General features: G+C 41.6%; 1 long non-coding RNA gene across 1 annotated transcript; it reads right to left on the reverse strand.

Moving 5' to 3' along the window:
* Window positions 1–275: 275 nt before the first annotated feature.
* On the reverse strand, window positions 276–11,711 carry LOC122696888. Its single transcript, XR_006341947.1, has 3 exons — window positions 10,867–11,711; window positions 10,562–10,649; window positions 276–484 (listed from the first exon to the last, which is right to left on the reverse strand). It is a non-coding gene; the product is annotated as an uncharacterized LOC122696888 (long non-coding RNA).
* Window positions 11,712–13,627: the final 1,916 nt, after the last annotated feature.

The following is a 13,627-nucleotide window of genomic DNA, read 5'->3' on the forward strand; positions in this document are numbered from 1 at the left end:
AGAAACTGTAAAGGGTGAAAAATAACTGTGTGCGTGTGCAGTTGGGGCAAATTCAGAACAAAAGATGCAAAGAGACCAGAAAACCCAACTACCACTTTTGAAGAGACCCAAGCAAAAGCTGGGCACGGTGCATGCCCCCTGCACCCAACACCACCAAAGGGGCGGGCAAACCACCTAAGCCCCTCCTCCAGCCCCACCTGGACATACCCCTACCCTCACCCCATGTAAAGAACCAGCTTGCTCCCCCCACCCGAGGCAGCAAACAGGCAAGGGAACCTGTCTTTTCTCACTATCCACTGCTGCAGCAGAGACCCCAGTAAAGACTTGCCTGAATTTCTTGTCTGGCATCTGGTCAATTTCTATTGATTGGGGAAGGCCAAGAATCCTGGTTGGTATCAACAGTATGAGACGAGGACAAGAACCCAGGCCTTCTGATTCCAATCCCGGGAATGGATTCATTCGTGTGAAGCAGAGTGGGCAGTGCCTGATGACAGACAGGAGAACGGGACAGGGAGGCTGGGCAGAGGGCACAGAGTCCAGATGATTCTAATTTGTTTGGTGGTACATTACCATTCCTGTATTTTGTGATAAAATGCACTTTCTGAACATAATTTTAATATTTTCTATACATTATCTTTAATTTCCATAGCAATGTATGAGTTCGGACTTGATGGTTATCTTACGCAAATGAGAATAACAATAAAATGACAATGTTTACCGTTTAAAAGAAGAAAATGCTTCTCATAATTTAGAAGGAGAGGAGAATGAAGAGAAATCCACTGCCGTGCAGGAAGGCCCAGTTTTGTCACTGCTAAAACTCTGCTCCCAGGGTAAGAGTCCACGCCTCTCCGGTCTGGTCCAGCCCTGCCCCCGGGGCCACCTCCCCAACAACGGCAGGTTCCAGCTTCCCCACAGCCGCTCCCTTTCCTGCGCAGCTCTTAGGTCTTGTCATTCTGCCGGTACTGAGTGCCAGTCTGCAAATTGATATATATCTTACCTGATATTTACATTTTGAGCTTTTCACTTTGAAATAATTCAGGCTTATTAAAAAGTACAAACCAGCACCAAAAACTACCTATCAGCCTTCATCAACTGACCCTAAAGACATGGTCCCGCTGCCATCCGCCTTCTGCATCCAGCATCCCACATTCCGTACAGTTGTCCTGCTTCCTCTGTCTCCTTTACTTTGGGCAGCTCCTGAGCCTTGTCCTTTGTGTCCTTGGAACTTGTGAGGAGGACTGGCCAGTGACACTGTAGCTTGCCCAATTTTCCTTATGATTGAATTCAAGTTGTACAATTTGGGCAGGATTAGATCTTTCCACCAAAAATTTGGGGCCACCGTTCTATTCTTTCTTACAGGTTATTTAATCTGGGTGTTGGAGAGGATGGTTTTGTTTTGGGGTGTGTTGGCGAATCAAAGAATAGATGGCATGTTTGTGGAAAGGAATTGATGCATTTTTAAATGAGTTTTTAAATGAGGAATCCAAGTGCCTGTGGACCTGTTCATATGAGGATGAGCACCAGGATTCCAGCAAATAAAAATTGCCACCCAGAAGAGATGTAAAGCAAGGAGAGAAACAGTCTTTCTGTTAGTGTCTGGAAAACTTGTATTTTCTCTTATTGTTTCCATACACTTTCTTTTTATTTCCCTAAATAAAAACTGACCAGTTGGTCAGTTCATTAAGAACAAAGTTAAGATTGGTAATTCTAACCATAGTATGCCATCAATCAAATATATAACTGGTCTTTCATAATGCTGGTTATTTTCTTTGGCAGAAGAGAGATTTAGGACTCACACTATGATGTTGAATAAAAGTGACAAGAGTGGGCATCCTTGTCTTATTCTGATCTTAGAGGAAATGTTTCCAGCTTTTCACCATTGAGTATAAGGCTGGTTGTAGGTTTGCCATATATGGCCTTTCTTATATTGAGGTATGTTCCCTGTATACCCTTTTTTGAGAACTCTTAATCATGAATGGATGTTAAAGCTTTTTTTACATCTATTGAGATGATCATGTGGTTTTTATTATTCAGTTTCTTAATGTGATATACTATGTTGATTGAATTGCCGATGTTGAACCATCCTTGCATCCCTGCAATTAATCCCAGTTGATTACAGTGTATGATCCTTTTAATGTATTGTTGAATTCATCTGCTAACATTCTGTTGAGGATTTTTGCATCTATATTCATTAGTGATGTTGGCCTGTCATTTTCTTTTTCTGTGATGTCTTAGTCTGCTTTTGGTTCAGGGTAATGTTGTCCTCTTAGAATGAGTTTGGAAGCACTCCTCTTCAAATTTTGGAATAGTTTGAGAAGTATATGTGTCAACTCTTTAAATGTTTGGTAGAACTCATGAAGTGAGCTAGTCCTGGGCTTTTGTTTGTTGGGTGTTTTTTGATTGCTGATTCAATTTCAGCACTGGTAATCTGTCATATTTTCTATTTCTTCTTGATTCAGTCTTAGGAGATGTCACTTTTCTGGGAATTTATCCATTTCTTCTAGGTTATCAATTTTATTGGCATTTCATTGTTTGTGGTATTATTTGAGATCCTTTCTTTGTATTTCTGTGGTGTCAGTTGTATTTTCTTCTTTTTCATTTCTGATTTTATTTATTTGGGCCCTCTCTCTTTCTTTCTCGTTGAGTGTGGTTCAGTGTTTGTCAATTTGTTTATCTTTTCAAAGAGCAAGTTCACAGCTCATTGTTCTATTCTGCTGGGGTTTAGTCTCTATTTCATTTATTTCTGCTCTGATCTTTATTATTTCTTTCCTTTTACTAACCCTGGGTTTTGTTTGTTCCTTAAGTATAAAGGTAGACTTTTTATTTGAAAATTTTTCTTGTTTCCAGAGGTAGACTTGTATCACTATTTGCTCTTAGTTTATACTAAGAGCAAACTTTGCTCTTAGAACTGCTTTTGCTGTGTTCCATAGTTTTTGGATCATTGCATTTCCATTTTCATTTTTCTCCAGGTATTTTTTGATTTCCACTTTGATTTTTTTTTTAGTGACTCATTGGTTGTTTAGTAGCATGTTGTCTAGCCTCCACGTCTTTGTCTTTTTTTCCCCAATTTTCTTCTTTAATTGAGGTCTAATATAATGCTGTTGTGTTCAGAAAAGATGCTTGATACAATTTCAGTCTTCTTAAATTTCTTGAGACTTATTTTGTGACCTAGCATGCAGTCTATCCTAGAGAATGTTCTATGTGCACTTGAGAAGAATGTGTATTCTGCTGCTTGGGAAAATAATCATTAAGTTTTTTTCACCAAAACCTAATGCCTCCAGCTTCTCGCTTATTCTGACTCTTGCTTAAAATCCCCTTGTGAGTTTCTTCTTCAAATTCATTGATGTCCTCTTTGAATTTGGCTTAACTATTATTTCATATTTCATGTCCAGATAGTCATTCACACCATATAGCCTATCTTGTCCGCTTTCTGTACATCTTCCTCCAGAGTTGGCAGTTTTCACATTTTTGTTTGGTCTTGTTTCTGCTAACTACCCACTTCATTCTTTCCAACCCTGCTGACCTAGTTTGCCTCCTCTGTTTTCTGAATCCTATATTTTCCTCTCATGCTTCACTTCTTTGTTTTGCTGGGGGGCATTTTAAAGGATCTTCCCAAGAAGGAAGTCTGGAGCCTTATGTGTCTGAGAATATCATTAATCTCTGCTTGCTCTGAATTGATGAAGGTTATGTAATTTGTCAAACTGTAGGTTATGTAATTTGTCAAACTTTTCTTTTTGGTATTGGTAGGTAACATTTACAAATCTAGGTGTGTCTGATTCTAGGGACTTGTCTAGTGGCATTTAAGGCCAATGTTTCCTTACTGATTTTCTGTCTGGATGATCTGTCCATCTATGTAAGCAGGGTGTTAAAATTCTCTACAATTATTGTCATTGTTTGTTAATATTTTCTTTATGTATTTAGGTCCTTTTGTGAGGTACAAAACAGTTACAACTGCTACAAACTCTTATTGGGTCAATCCCTTTATCATTATGTAATGTCCTTCTATTTCTCTTGTTACAGTCTTTGTTTCAGAGTCTGTTTTCTGTGATATAGGTATTGCCACCCCTGCTTTCTTTTCATTCCCATTTTCATGGAATATCCTTTTTCCATCTCCTCACTTTTCAGTCTCTGTGTGTTTCTAGGTCTGAAGTGAGTCTCTTGTAGGCAGGAAATGTGTTGGTCTTGGGTTTTTATCCATTCAGCCACTCAATATCTTTCAGTTGAGGGATTGGTCCATTTACATTTAAAGTGAATATTAATAGGTATGTGCTTATTGCTGTTTTTTAAATTGTTTTCAGGTTGTTCTGTGGTTCTTTTTTGTTTCTTTCTTCCTCTTTTGCTGTGTTCCCTTGTGATTTAGTGACTAGTGTTATATTTGGATTCCTTTTTCTTTTTTGCTTGTGTATTTATTTGATAAGCTTTTTGGTTTTTGGTTACCAAGACAAGTTATACATACATGTGATTATTTTAAGTAGTTTATCTCAAATGCATTCTAATCCTACATTTTTATTTCTCACCTCACGTTTAATGTCTCTGACATCATTTTTTACATATTTTATTTTGTGCATCCTTTAAGCACTTACTGATATAGATGGATATGGATATGATATGGATATAGATGATTTTACTACTTTTGTCTTTTAACCTTTCTACTAGCTTATTATTTTGTTAATCTACTACCTTTATTGGATGTTTTCCATTATCAATGATATTTTTCCTTTCATAACTTCTTTATTTCTAGTTCTTTTCCACTTTTCTTTTCTTTTACACTTAGAGAAGTCCCATTAACATGTCTAGTAAAGCTAGTTTAATAGTCCTGAACTCTTTTGGCTTTTGCTTTTTGGGGAAACTCTTCATTTCTCCTTAAAATCTAAGTGATAGGACTATCAGAGTATAGAGTATTAGATAAGACTGTCAGAGTATGCTGGGAAGAGTATTATTGGTTGTACATTTTTTCCTTTCATCTCTTTGACTATATCATGCCACTCCCTCTGGCTGCAAAGTTTCTGCTGAAAAGTCAGCTTACAGTCTTATGAGAATTCTCCTGTATGTAACTTGTCTTTTCTCTTGATGCATTTAAGGTTTTTCTCTTTAATTTTTGCCCTTGTAATTATAATGTGTCTTGGTGTGGATCTCTTTGAGTTTGTCTTATTTGGGAATCTCTATGCTTCCTGGACCTGAATGTTGTTTCCTTTCCCAAATTAGGGCATTTTCAGCTATTATTTCTTCAAATAAGTGATCTTCCCCTTGCTCTCTCTTTCTTTTCCTTCTGAGGAGCCTATAATGTGAATGTTAATATACCTGATGTTGTTTCAGAAGTCTCTTAAACTGTCCTCTTTTTTTAAAAAAATGTTTTTTCTTTTCTATCCTTGCATGATTTCCACTGCTCCATCTTCCAGATCATCAAACCATTCCTCTCTATCGTCAAAGCTACTGCTGATTCCTTCTGGTTATTTTTCTTTCAGTTACTGTATTCTTCAGCTCTGTTTGGTTCTTCTTTATAATTTCTAATTCTTTAATACAGTTATTGATGTGTTCATCTATTATTCTTCCAAGTTCAGTGAGCATCTTTATAATCATTACTTTAAACTCATTATGGGTAACTTGCTTATCTCCACTTCATTTAACTCTTTTACTGAAGTTATGTCTTTTTTCTTTGTTTGAAGCCTATTCATCTGTCTTCTCACTTTGCCTAATTCTCTGTGTTTACTGTATTAGGTGGCTTGGTTACATTTTTCAATTTTGGCCTCATAGGAGACGTCATACAGTGGCATTGTATAGGGGCCCAGCAGCATACTTCCCTCTGGTCACCAGAACTATCCGTTCTGTGGGTGCCCCTACTGGGCCCTGTTGTAGCAGGGCCAACTACGTGAGAGAGCTGGTGAGTGGGGCTGGTCTCTGGCCCAGTGAGTTGTGAGACCATGTCTTGTGCTGTCCTGGAGGGTGGGGTGCTGGTGCCCTCCAGAGGATGGGACTGGTCTCTATTCAGCTGTCTTCACAGCTCAGCGGGAGCTTGGGGCTGGTGCTGGCCTGCTGGTGGGCAGAGCCAGGTCCCTGGTGCTATTAGGCTGGAGGGAACATTCCAAAATGGCATTTGACAGGGCCAGTGCTGTTTCAGTAGATCAAGCTCCCAAAATAGCTGCCACCAGCAACTCTGTCCCCAAGAGGAGTCCCAGCTGCCTCCTGCCTCTCCAGAAGGCTCTCCAAGATCAGCAAGTGCATCTGAGAAGGCTCCTTTCACGCCACTGCCTCTGTGCTGGGACTGAGAGCATGTCAGATTTTGGACATGCCCTTTAAAGAGCAGACCCACTCCAGTATTCTTGCCTGGAGAGTCGGACACAACTGAGCAACTAACACTTTAAGAGCAGAGGCTCTATTTCCTATAGCCCTCTGGTTCTCCAACATAAGTCCTATTGGTTTTTAAAGGCAAGTATTCTGTGAGCACATCGCCTCAATTAGGGCCTTTGTGCTGGGGAGCCTAATGGAGGGTTTGGGCCTCTTACTCCTTGGGGAGAACCTCTTACAATTGTCAAATTCCTCCCATTTATACATCACGTCCCTGGAGGTGTCAGTCTTGACTAGACCAAATCTCCATCCCTCCTACCTATCTCACTGTGATTCCTTCTTTATATCTTTTATTTGTGGAAAATTTTTTCTGCTAGTCTTCAGTCATTCCATAGGTAGTTGCTCTGGAAGTAGCTGCGATTTTGATGTGTCCATGGAAGAAGGTGAGCTCAGGGTCTTCTTACTCCATCATCTTGGCCACCTCTGCCTCCATGTGTTTTTAATGGAAATGTATAAATGTCTAAAGTTTATTTATATATGTACAATGTGTGTTTATATATGTATATTTATATATGTTATGTATATATATATAAATATAGTCACACTATATAAACTCTTTTGAGTCTGCTTTTGCTCATTTAGCTACATATTATCACTTCATGGCAAATGGATGGGGCAACAATGGAAACAGTGACAGACTTTTTTTTCTTGGGGCTCCAAAATCACTGCAGATGGTGACTGCAGCCATGAAATTAAAAGATGCTTACTCCTTGGAAGAAAAGCTAGGACAAACCTAGACAGCATATTAAAAAGCAGAGACATTACTGAAAAAGGTCTGTACACTCTAAGCTATGGTTTTTCCAGTAGTCATGTATGGATGTGAGAGTTGGACTATAAAGAAAACTGAGTGCTAAAGAACTTTTGAACTGTGGTGTTAGAGAAGACTCTTGAGCGTCCCTTGGACTTCAAGGAGATCAAACTAGTCAATTTATCCTTTAATATATTAAACTTGGCAATATTGCAGCAAAGTGCAGTGGGTTTATCTTATGTGACATCCAAACATTTAAGGGAAATCCATTTATCTATGGGCTTTATAATGTCCATTAGCTCAACTGTTCTCCCAAATAGAAGTTTTACTTTTGGCTTCATCTGTCTTTATCTTCAGGCTTTTCTTCTTGCAAAGGATAAATTGCAAAGAGTCAGACATGAGTTAGCAACTGAACAACAAACTTCACTTTAGAGTTGAGACCGGAAAAATGTTATACCACTTTCCCAAAGATTCAAAGGTAATAAAAGACTGAGGCTTAACCAAAACTTCTAACGTGACCCTATGTGAATTGTCAGTGTTTGCCACCTGTATCTGTAGTAGGCTACAAGGAGAAGCACCTCATTTGTTAGAAGCACCAGGGGGTAGTCAAAATTAATTTAATATTCTAAACCAGGGGTACCCAGCCTACCGTAAACTGATACCTCCTGTCAAATCAATGGTGGCTTAGGTTAGAAATAAAGTGCGCAATAAATGTAATGCATGTAAATCATCCCAAAACCATTTCCACTCCCCTGGTCTGTGGAAAAGTTGTCTTCCATGAAACCGGTCCCTTGTGCCAAAAAGATTGGAGATTCCCGCTCTACACTATAGCTGGTGTAGAAAAAGAGCAGAAAGATAGATCAGAACGAGGTTGAGACCAGGCATGTTAAGGGCACACACCAAAGTCAGAAGTAGAGGTCAAATGAGAAGTGAGCAAGAAGACGTGGGCTTACACGTCCCGAGCCACAGATGAGCAGCCTCAGAGAACGGGAGAAAGGGCGCCGCTGCAGAGGCAGTGATGTGAGCTAAAGTGTGGTCTGACGGTGATAGTTCAGGGCGAGATGCACCCCGGCAACATTTGGGCACGTGTCAAAAAAGAAAGCGGAGGTGGAGATCTGTGTGTGAAGAGTGGCGCGTGCAGACTGTTAAGTAAGGCTCAACTCTGAGCTGGACTGGAACAACAGCAGCGCCGGTGCCAGGGAGAACAAATGCACAGCACACATTTAGTGGTGATCAGAGGGGCCGCGAGTTGGAAGAGGGGCCTCAGGCATGTGCGCCTAGAGGGGGTTAGCAGGCGGCGGAAACGCGGAGGTGCCCTGGGAGAGCCAGCTCAGAGCCTGGGTGAAGCAAGTGTACTCTGCTTGGCTGCCCCAGGAGGACCGCAGGCTGGGCGGCTTAATAAAGGTGGTCCCTCACAGCTCTGAGGCAAGAAGGCCAAGATCAAGGTGTCACTTGCGCTGGTTCCCCTGAGGTCTCTCTCAGCAGCTTGCAGAAATCCGTCTCCCCTCTGCACTTGTCTGCATCCTAATCTCCTCCTCTTACTGGGGCACCTAGTCATGAGCCCACCCGGGTGACCCCATTTTACCTCATTCACCTCTTCAAGAACCCAATCTCCAGTCATAGTCTCAGGCACTAGGGGTTAGGACTTCAACTTCTGAGTATGGAGGGGTGCAGCTCAGCCCATCACAGGAAGAGAGGAAGAGAGGGGTTTCCCAGTGTAATTCTTTTAGTAATGTGCAAATTACAAAGTAGATTACTAGACCTAGTTACTGGATCTAAACTATGAATTAGATTATTAATGTAGAACCAGTTAGGAAGCAGCTGGAGATCTCAGAATTTACATACTGAAATGTAGTACTAAAATATATTTGTAGAAGCTGTGAGCCTCCATGACTTCTCCAAGGGACAGGGTGTAAAAATAATAAATTTAAATGAAAAAAAATTATTTATCATGTAATAACTGGGTACTGTTCTGGGCACTGTGTAAAAATGAAGAGGATAAGAAATACACATAGACACAACACACACACACACACACACACACACCATGAAAATGGTCCTAAGAGAGAACAAAAAATTACTAAGAGCGTTTTTCAAAGGAAGAGCTCACATTGGATGGTGAAGGTACAGAGTCCAGGACTGGGCTTGGGGATAGCTGTTTCCATCGTGAGTGATGACTTTTGCCAGAACTTAATGCTTTCCTTAGATGATCAGTGAGGACAGAGTGATTTACTCCAGGACTTTAGAACCGATCATAAATCATTCTGTATTGACTTTGAGCAATGCCAGTAAATGTTGGATCAGACTCTGGGTTTAAACTGGTCAAGATCATGCAGAAACTCTGTTTTATTGCTTTTCTAAACTATAAGGAGAAGCTTGAGCATATTACTAATCAACATCTTAGCGAGTGAGCACTCCCCTGGAAGCCGTGCGCAGAGTTGCTTCTGCCAGGCCAGACCGCGGGGCCCCCAGGGCTGCTTCCGCCGGAATCCCGCTTCCCCAGGCCCAGCCAGTGACCGCAGCAGAGCTCTGGCCAGGTGCAGTTGAGTCTCACAGGACTATAGGTCAGTGTTTCAGTTTAGTTACCAGTCACTTTAGAAATCTCAGGGGAAATGTGAGGGAAGGAACTAAAGACATCTGACAGAGATGAGAGTTAGAAGGTAAAATGCAAATAGGGACAGCTCAGTGAAGGACATACAGGAACTCTTGCAAAGCCTTCACTAAATCTAAAATAATTTCACATTTTAAAAATTAATTAATTAATGTATTTATTTATTAAGGCCACACCCCACAGCTTGAGAGACCTTAGCTGCCCAAACAGGGATCAAACCCAGGTCCGCAGGAGTGAAAGTGCAGAATCCTAACCACTGAACTACCAGGCAAGTCCCATTTCACATGTTATTCATAAAAAAGAATAGAAAGCAATAAAATACCCAGGAATTAGTATTAATGAAAAAAGAAAAATGTAGTTTTATATATAAATGATCACAAACATGCAAAAACTTCTACACCATGTATACCAAAATACTAGCAATGGTGATCTCTGTGTGGTGAAATTAGAGCTGATTTGTATTTTCTCTTGACTCCTTTCCCACCTCCACAGTTTCTCCGATGAGAATTTTTAAATTTTGGAAGATAAAATATTAAGTCTATAGAAATAAGCCCCTTTGGAAAGCCCCCCTCCTCAGTCAGGACCCCCGTGTTGCTGTGGAAGCGTCTGGTTCCTCAGCCAGCAGAGCAGGGGCTTCGGGGCTCCAGGGCTGCCCCTCTCTGCAGCCTCACCTCTCTCCTCCCTGTGGTCATCCCGAGCCATTCAGAGGCCCCGGCCTGCCTCATGTGCGGGCGGAGGGCTATCCACAAGGTGAAAGCCCTTTCCCCCACCTCTCTCAGTCTAGGACCCCCGTTCAGGACTCAGCTGAGATCTCCCCTGAGACCCACTCAACCCAAGCATCACATGAAATGTCTCACCCATTCATCTCTGAGCTCCTTGAAGATAGGCCTCTGTGTGACTTTACACTTTGGAGCTGAGCACAGAGGATGACAGGCCTCAAATTTTCTGTGAATGACACAAATTTCATTCACAATATTCATGAGTTTCCCTCTAGCCCACCCCACCCCACTTTCTCCTAAGTTTCCCTATATGCAAAGGGAAACTTGCCTCAGTCTAGTCATAGAGTTCTCCAAAATGGGGATGACTGCATCTTCCCTGGAGTAGATAAATCCAGCAGTCATAAATTCCTGGAAATTCTCCCAAGGGCACTGCACTTACTCACCCACAAAAGATTTCTGTGTTCAAAGTGGTGAGAGAAACTTCTCCAATAGTTCCCTCAGCTATTTTTCTGCAGCTTGAAAGCAAATTACCCTCTCTGGGAACTGCAAAGAAGTGAAACAGAGATTAACTTTTCCTCCCAGACCTACAGAATGCAGTTTCCAGACGTTTAAAAAAATAGAGAAAGAGAAACCAGTAAAGGAAACAGTAAGATTTTCCAGCTCTAATGGGTATTTTCCCCCTACCAAAAGCCTTCCTGAACTCAAGTCTTTTTTAAGATGGGACTTGGAAACGGGAGTTTTAAACCATTTTGGAAGCCAAATGTCTAGTACCGTGGCTTCAATGAGTTGGGCTTGGGTTTTCACGAAAGACAATCCCTTTGAGCAGCAGAAAAAACACTACAGGTGGTCTCAGCTTATCGTTTCTAATGAATGGTTCAGGTCCTGCCCCCGGGGCCCCCAGCACATAACTGGCAAGTGGAAAGCATAAAAAATCATCAAAAATGCACACATAGAGAGTATTTTCTTATTTACTTCATGCATCAATACAATTGTCACTCAGGGAGGGGAAAATACCCCACAGAGCTCCAGAGCAACGTTGATGAAAAGAGTGGTTCCTTTTCCTTCCCCAACTGCTGACACGCTTGATCCTGTCCGAGCTGAAGACTCTCCCTTACCCACTCCTCCTAAGAAAGCAAGAGCAAGGACACATCATGTCCATATTTTATAATAAATATATCGTGTCTCTCTGAATGTCACAGATATTGATGTGATTTTGTTAATGAGACCTTTTAGGACATAGCTGTTGGTAACGCAGTGGTAAAGAATCTGCCTGCCTATGCAGGGGACATAAGAGATGTGGGTTCAATCCCTGGGTTGGGAAGATCCCCTGGAGAAGGGAACAGCTACCCACTCCAGGATTCTGCCCTGGAAAATTCCCTGGACTGTATAGTCCATGGGGTCGCAGAGTAGGACAGGAATGAGCGACTTTGACTTTCACTTTCTCCCACCCTGGAGCCACACCTACGGAAGCCCTGGCACTACAGAGCCCACGCTCTGCAACAAGAGAGGTCAGTGCTGTGAGAAGCTCACACAGGGGAACCAGAGCAGCCCCTGCTCTCCACAACTAGAGAAAGCCCTTGCAGCAACCAAGACCCAGCACAACCAAACATAAATAAAATAAAAAAATTTTTTTAAAAGGAGGTAAAAAGCTTCCGAAAACTGTAAGACACTGATAAAAGAAATTGAAAATGAAACAAATAAATGGAAAGATACACTCACGGACTGGGAGAATTGATGTAATCGGGAAGGGTTAAATTTGACTCTGTTGAATTTGTTTCTCACCCTCAGGGAGCTGCTTTTGTTATATAAGCATGCATAATGACCTGCCTCAGGGAGCCCTCCCCCTTTCTGCCTGATACTCAACTGTCTTTGTTAAAGTGTCTTTGTTTAGCTCACAGGGAGAAACCTGACCCTGCCCACCTGTGAATGGCTGTGACACCCTTCAGTTTCTTGTGTACAGAGCAGTGCCACTTGTCCGCCTGGCTCAGAATGTCATGTTTAGAAGGCCAGAATCACAGATGACTGTGACATCCTTGTGGCAGAAGATACTCCGTTTCACATGACCTGTGAAATAGCTACAAAAAATGAAACTGACACATCCCCCTGCCTAGGAGATATCTGCGAGAATTAAATGGTCTTTCTACTTTGTTTCCTCATCTCCCCCATCTCTGATCCATTAAGGAAACTGACTTCCAGGCCCAGACAAGATGGTTATTTTGAGACACTAGTCTGCCAAATTCTCCGGTCAGCCAGTTTTCTGAATAAAGTCATATTCCTTGACTCAACACTTCATCTCTCGGATTTATTGGTCTATTGAGTGGCGAGCAGAGCAAGCGTGGACTTTATAACAATACTGTTGTACATTATATATGAAAGTTAAGAGAGTAAATCCTGAGTTCTCATTACAAAGAAAAAATATTTTTTCTATTTCTTTAATGTATCTATATAAGATGATGGATGTTCACTAAAGCTATTGTTGTCATCATCTCATGATGTAAGTAAAATCATTATTTATATACCTTAAACTGATACAGTGCTGTATGTCAATTATATCTCAGTAAAACTGGGGGGAGAGAGAGAAAGAGATGTCTTGAGCCATGGAGTAAAGTTCTGGTCTTAAATCCTGGTGCATGCAGCTAACTTTACATATATGCTCCACAAGCAGAAGCTTTAATTGACCTTACACATATGCTCCACAAGCAGAAGCTTTAATCCACTTAATGAATAACTGACTCAATTGTGGTGAGCCAAGGACAAAAGAGCAGATAACCAAGGAGGGTCTTGGAACACAAGAATGGAAAACCCAGACCCTTATTGTCCTTCTCCCCCATGTTGTAAACTATTAATGGAACAGTATAACCTTTCTCCCCTCCCTACCACTGGGGAGAAGGTATCTGCCCTACTCTTCCCCACCCAATGTACATGCCTCATCCAATCAGCAAATGACAAGCAAGACCCCTATCCCACTCCTTGTACCCTGGGGATAAGAGTGGACTAAGGACCCCTGTTCAATGTCGGATCTCCCTTGAGCTGGCCTGCTGTTCTAACAGCGTCTCCCACTCTCATAAACTTTATTTCCCTCTCATTCTGCTTCATGTCTGGAAATTCTTTTCCAATGCTTGCACAGACCACGACATCAATTCCCACCATTTTTCTGCAAGACCATCAACTCTATTTCCAGGCAGAAGCACCCCCTCCACCTCT

Source organism: Cervus elaphus, chromosome 7, assembly GCF_910594005.1.
Source record: "Cervus elaphus chromosome 7, mCerEla1.1, whole genome shotgun sequence".
Classification (NCBI taxonomy): Eukaryota; Metazoa; Chordata; class Mammalia; order Artiodactyla; family Cervidae; genus Cervus; species Cervus elaphus.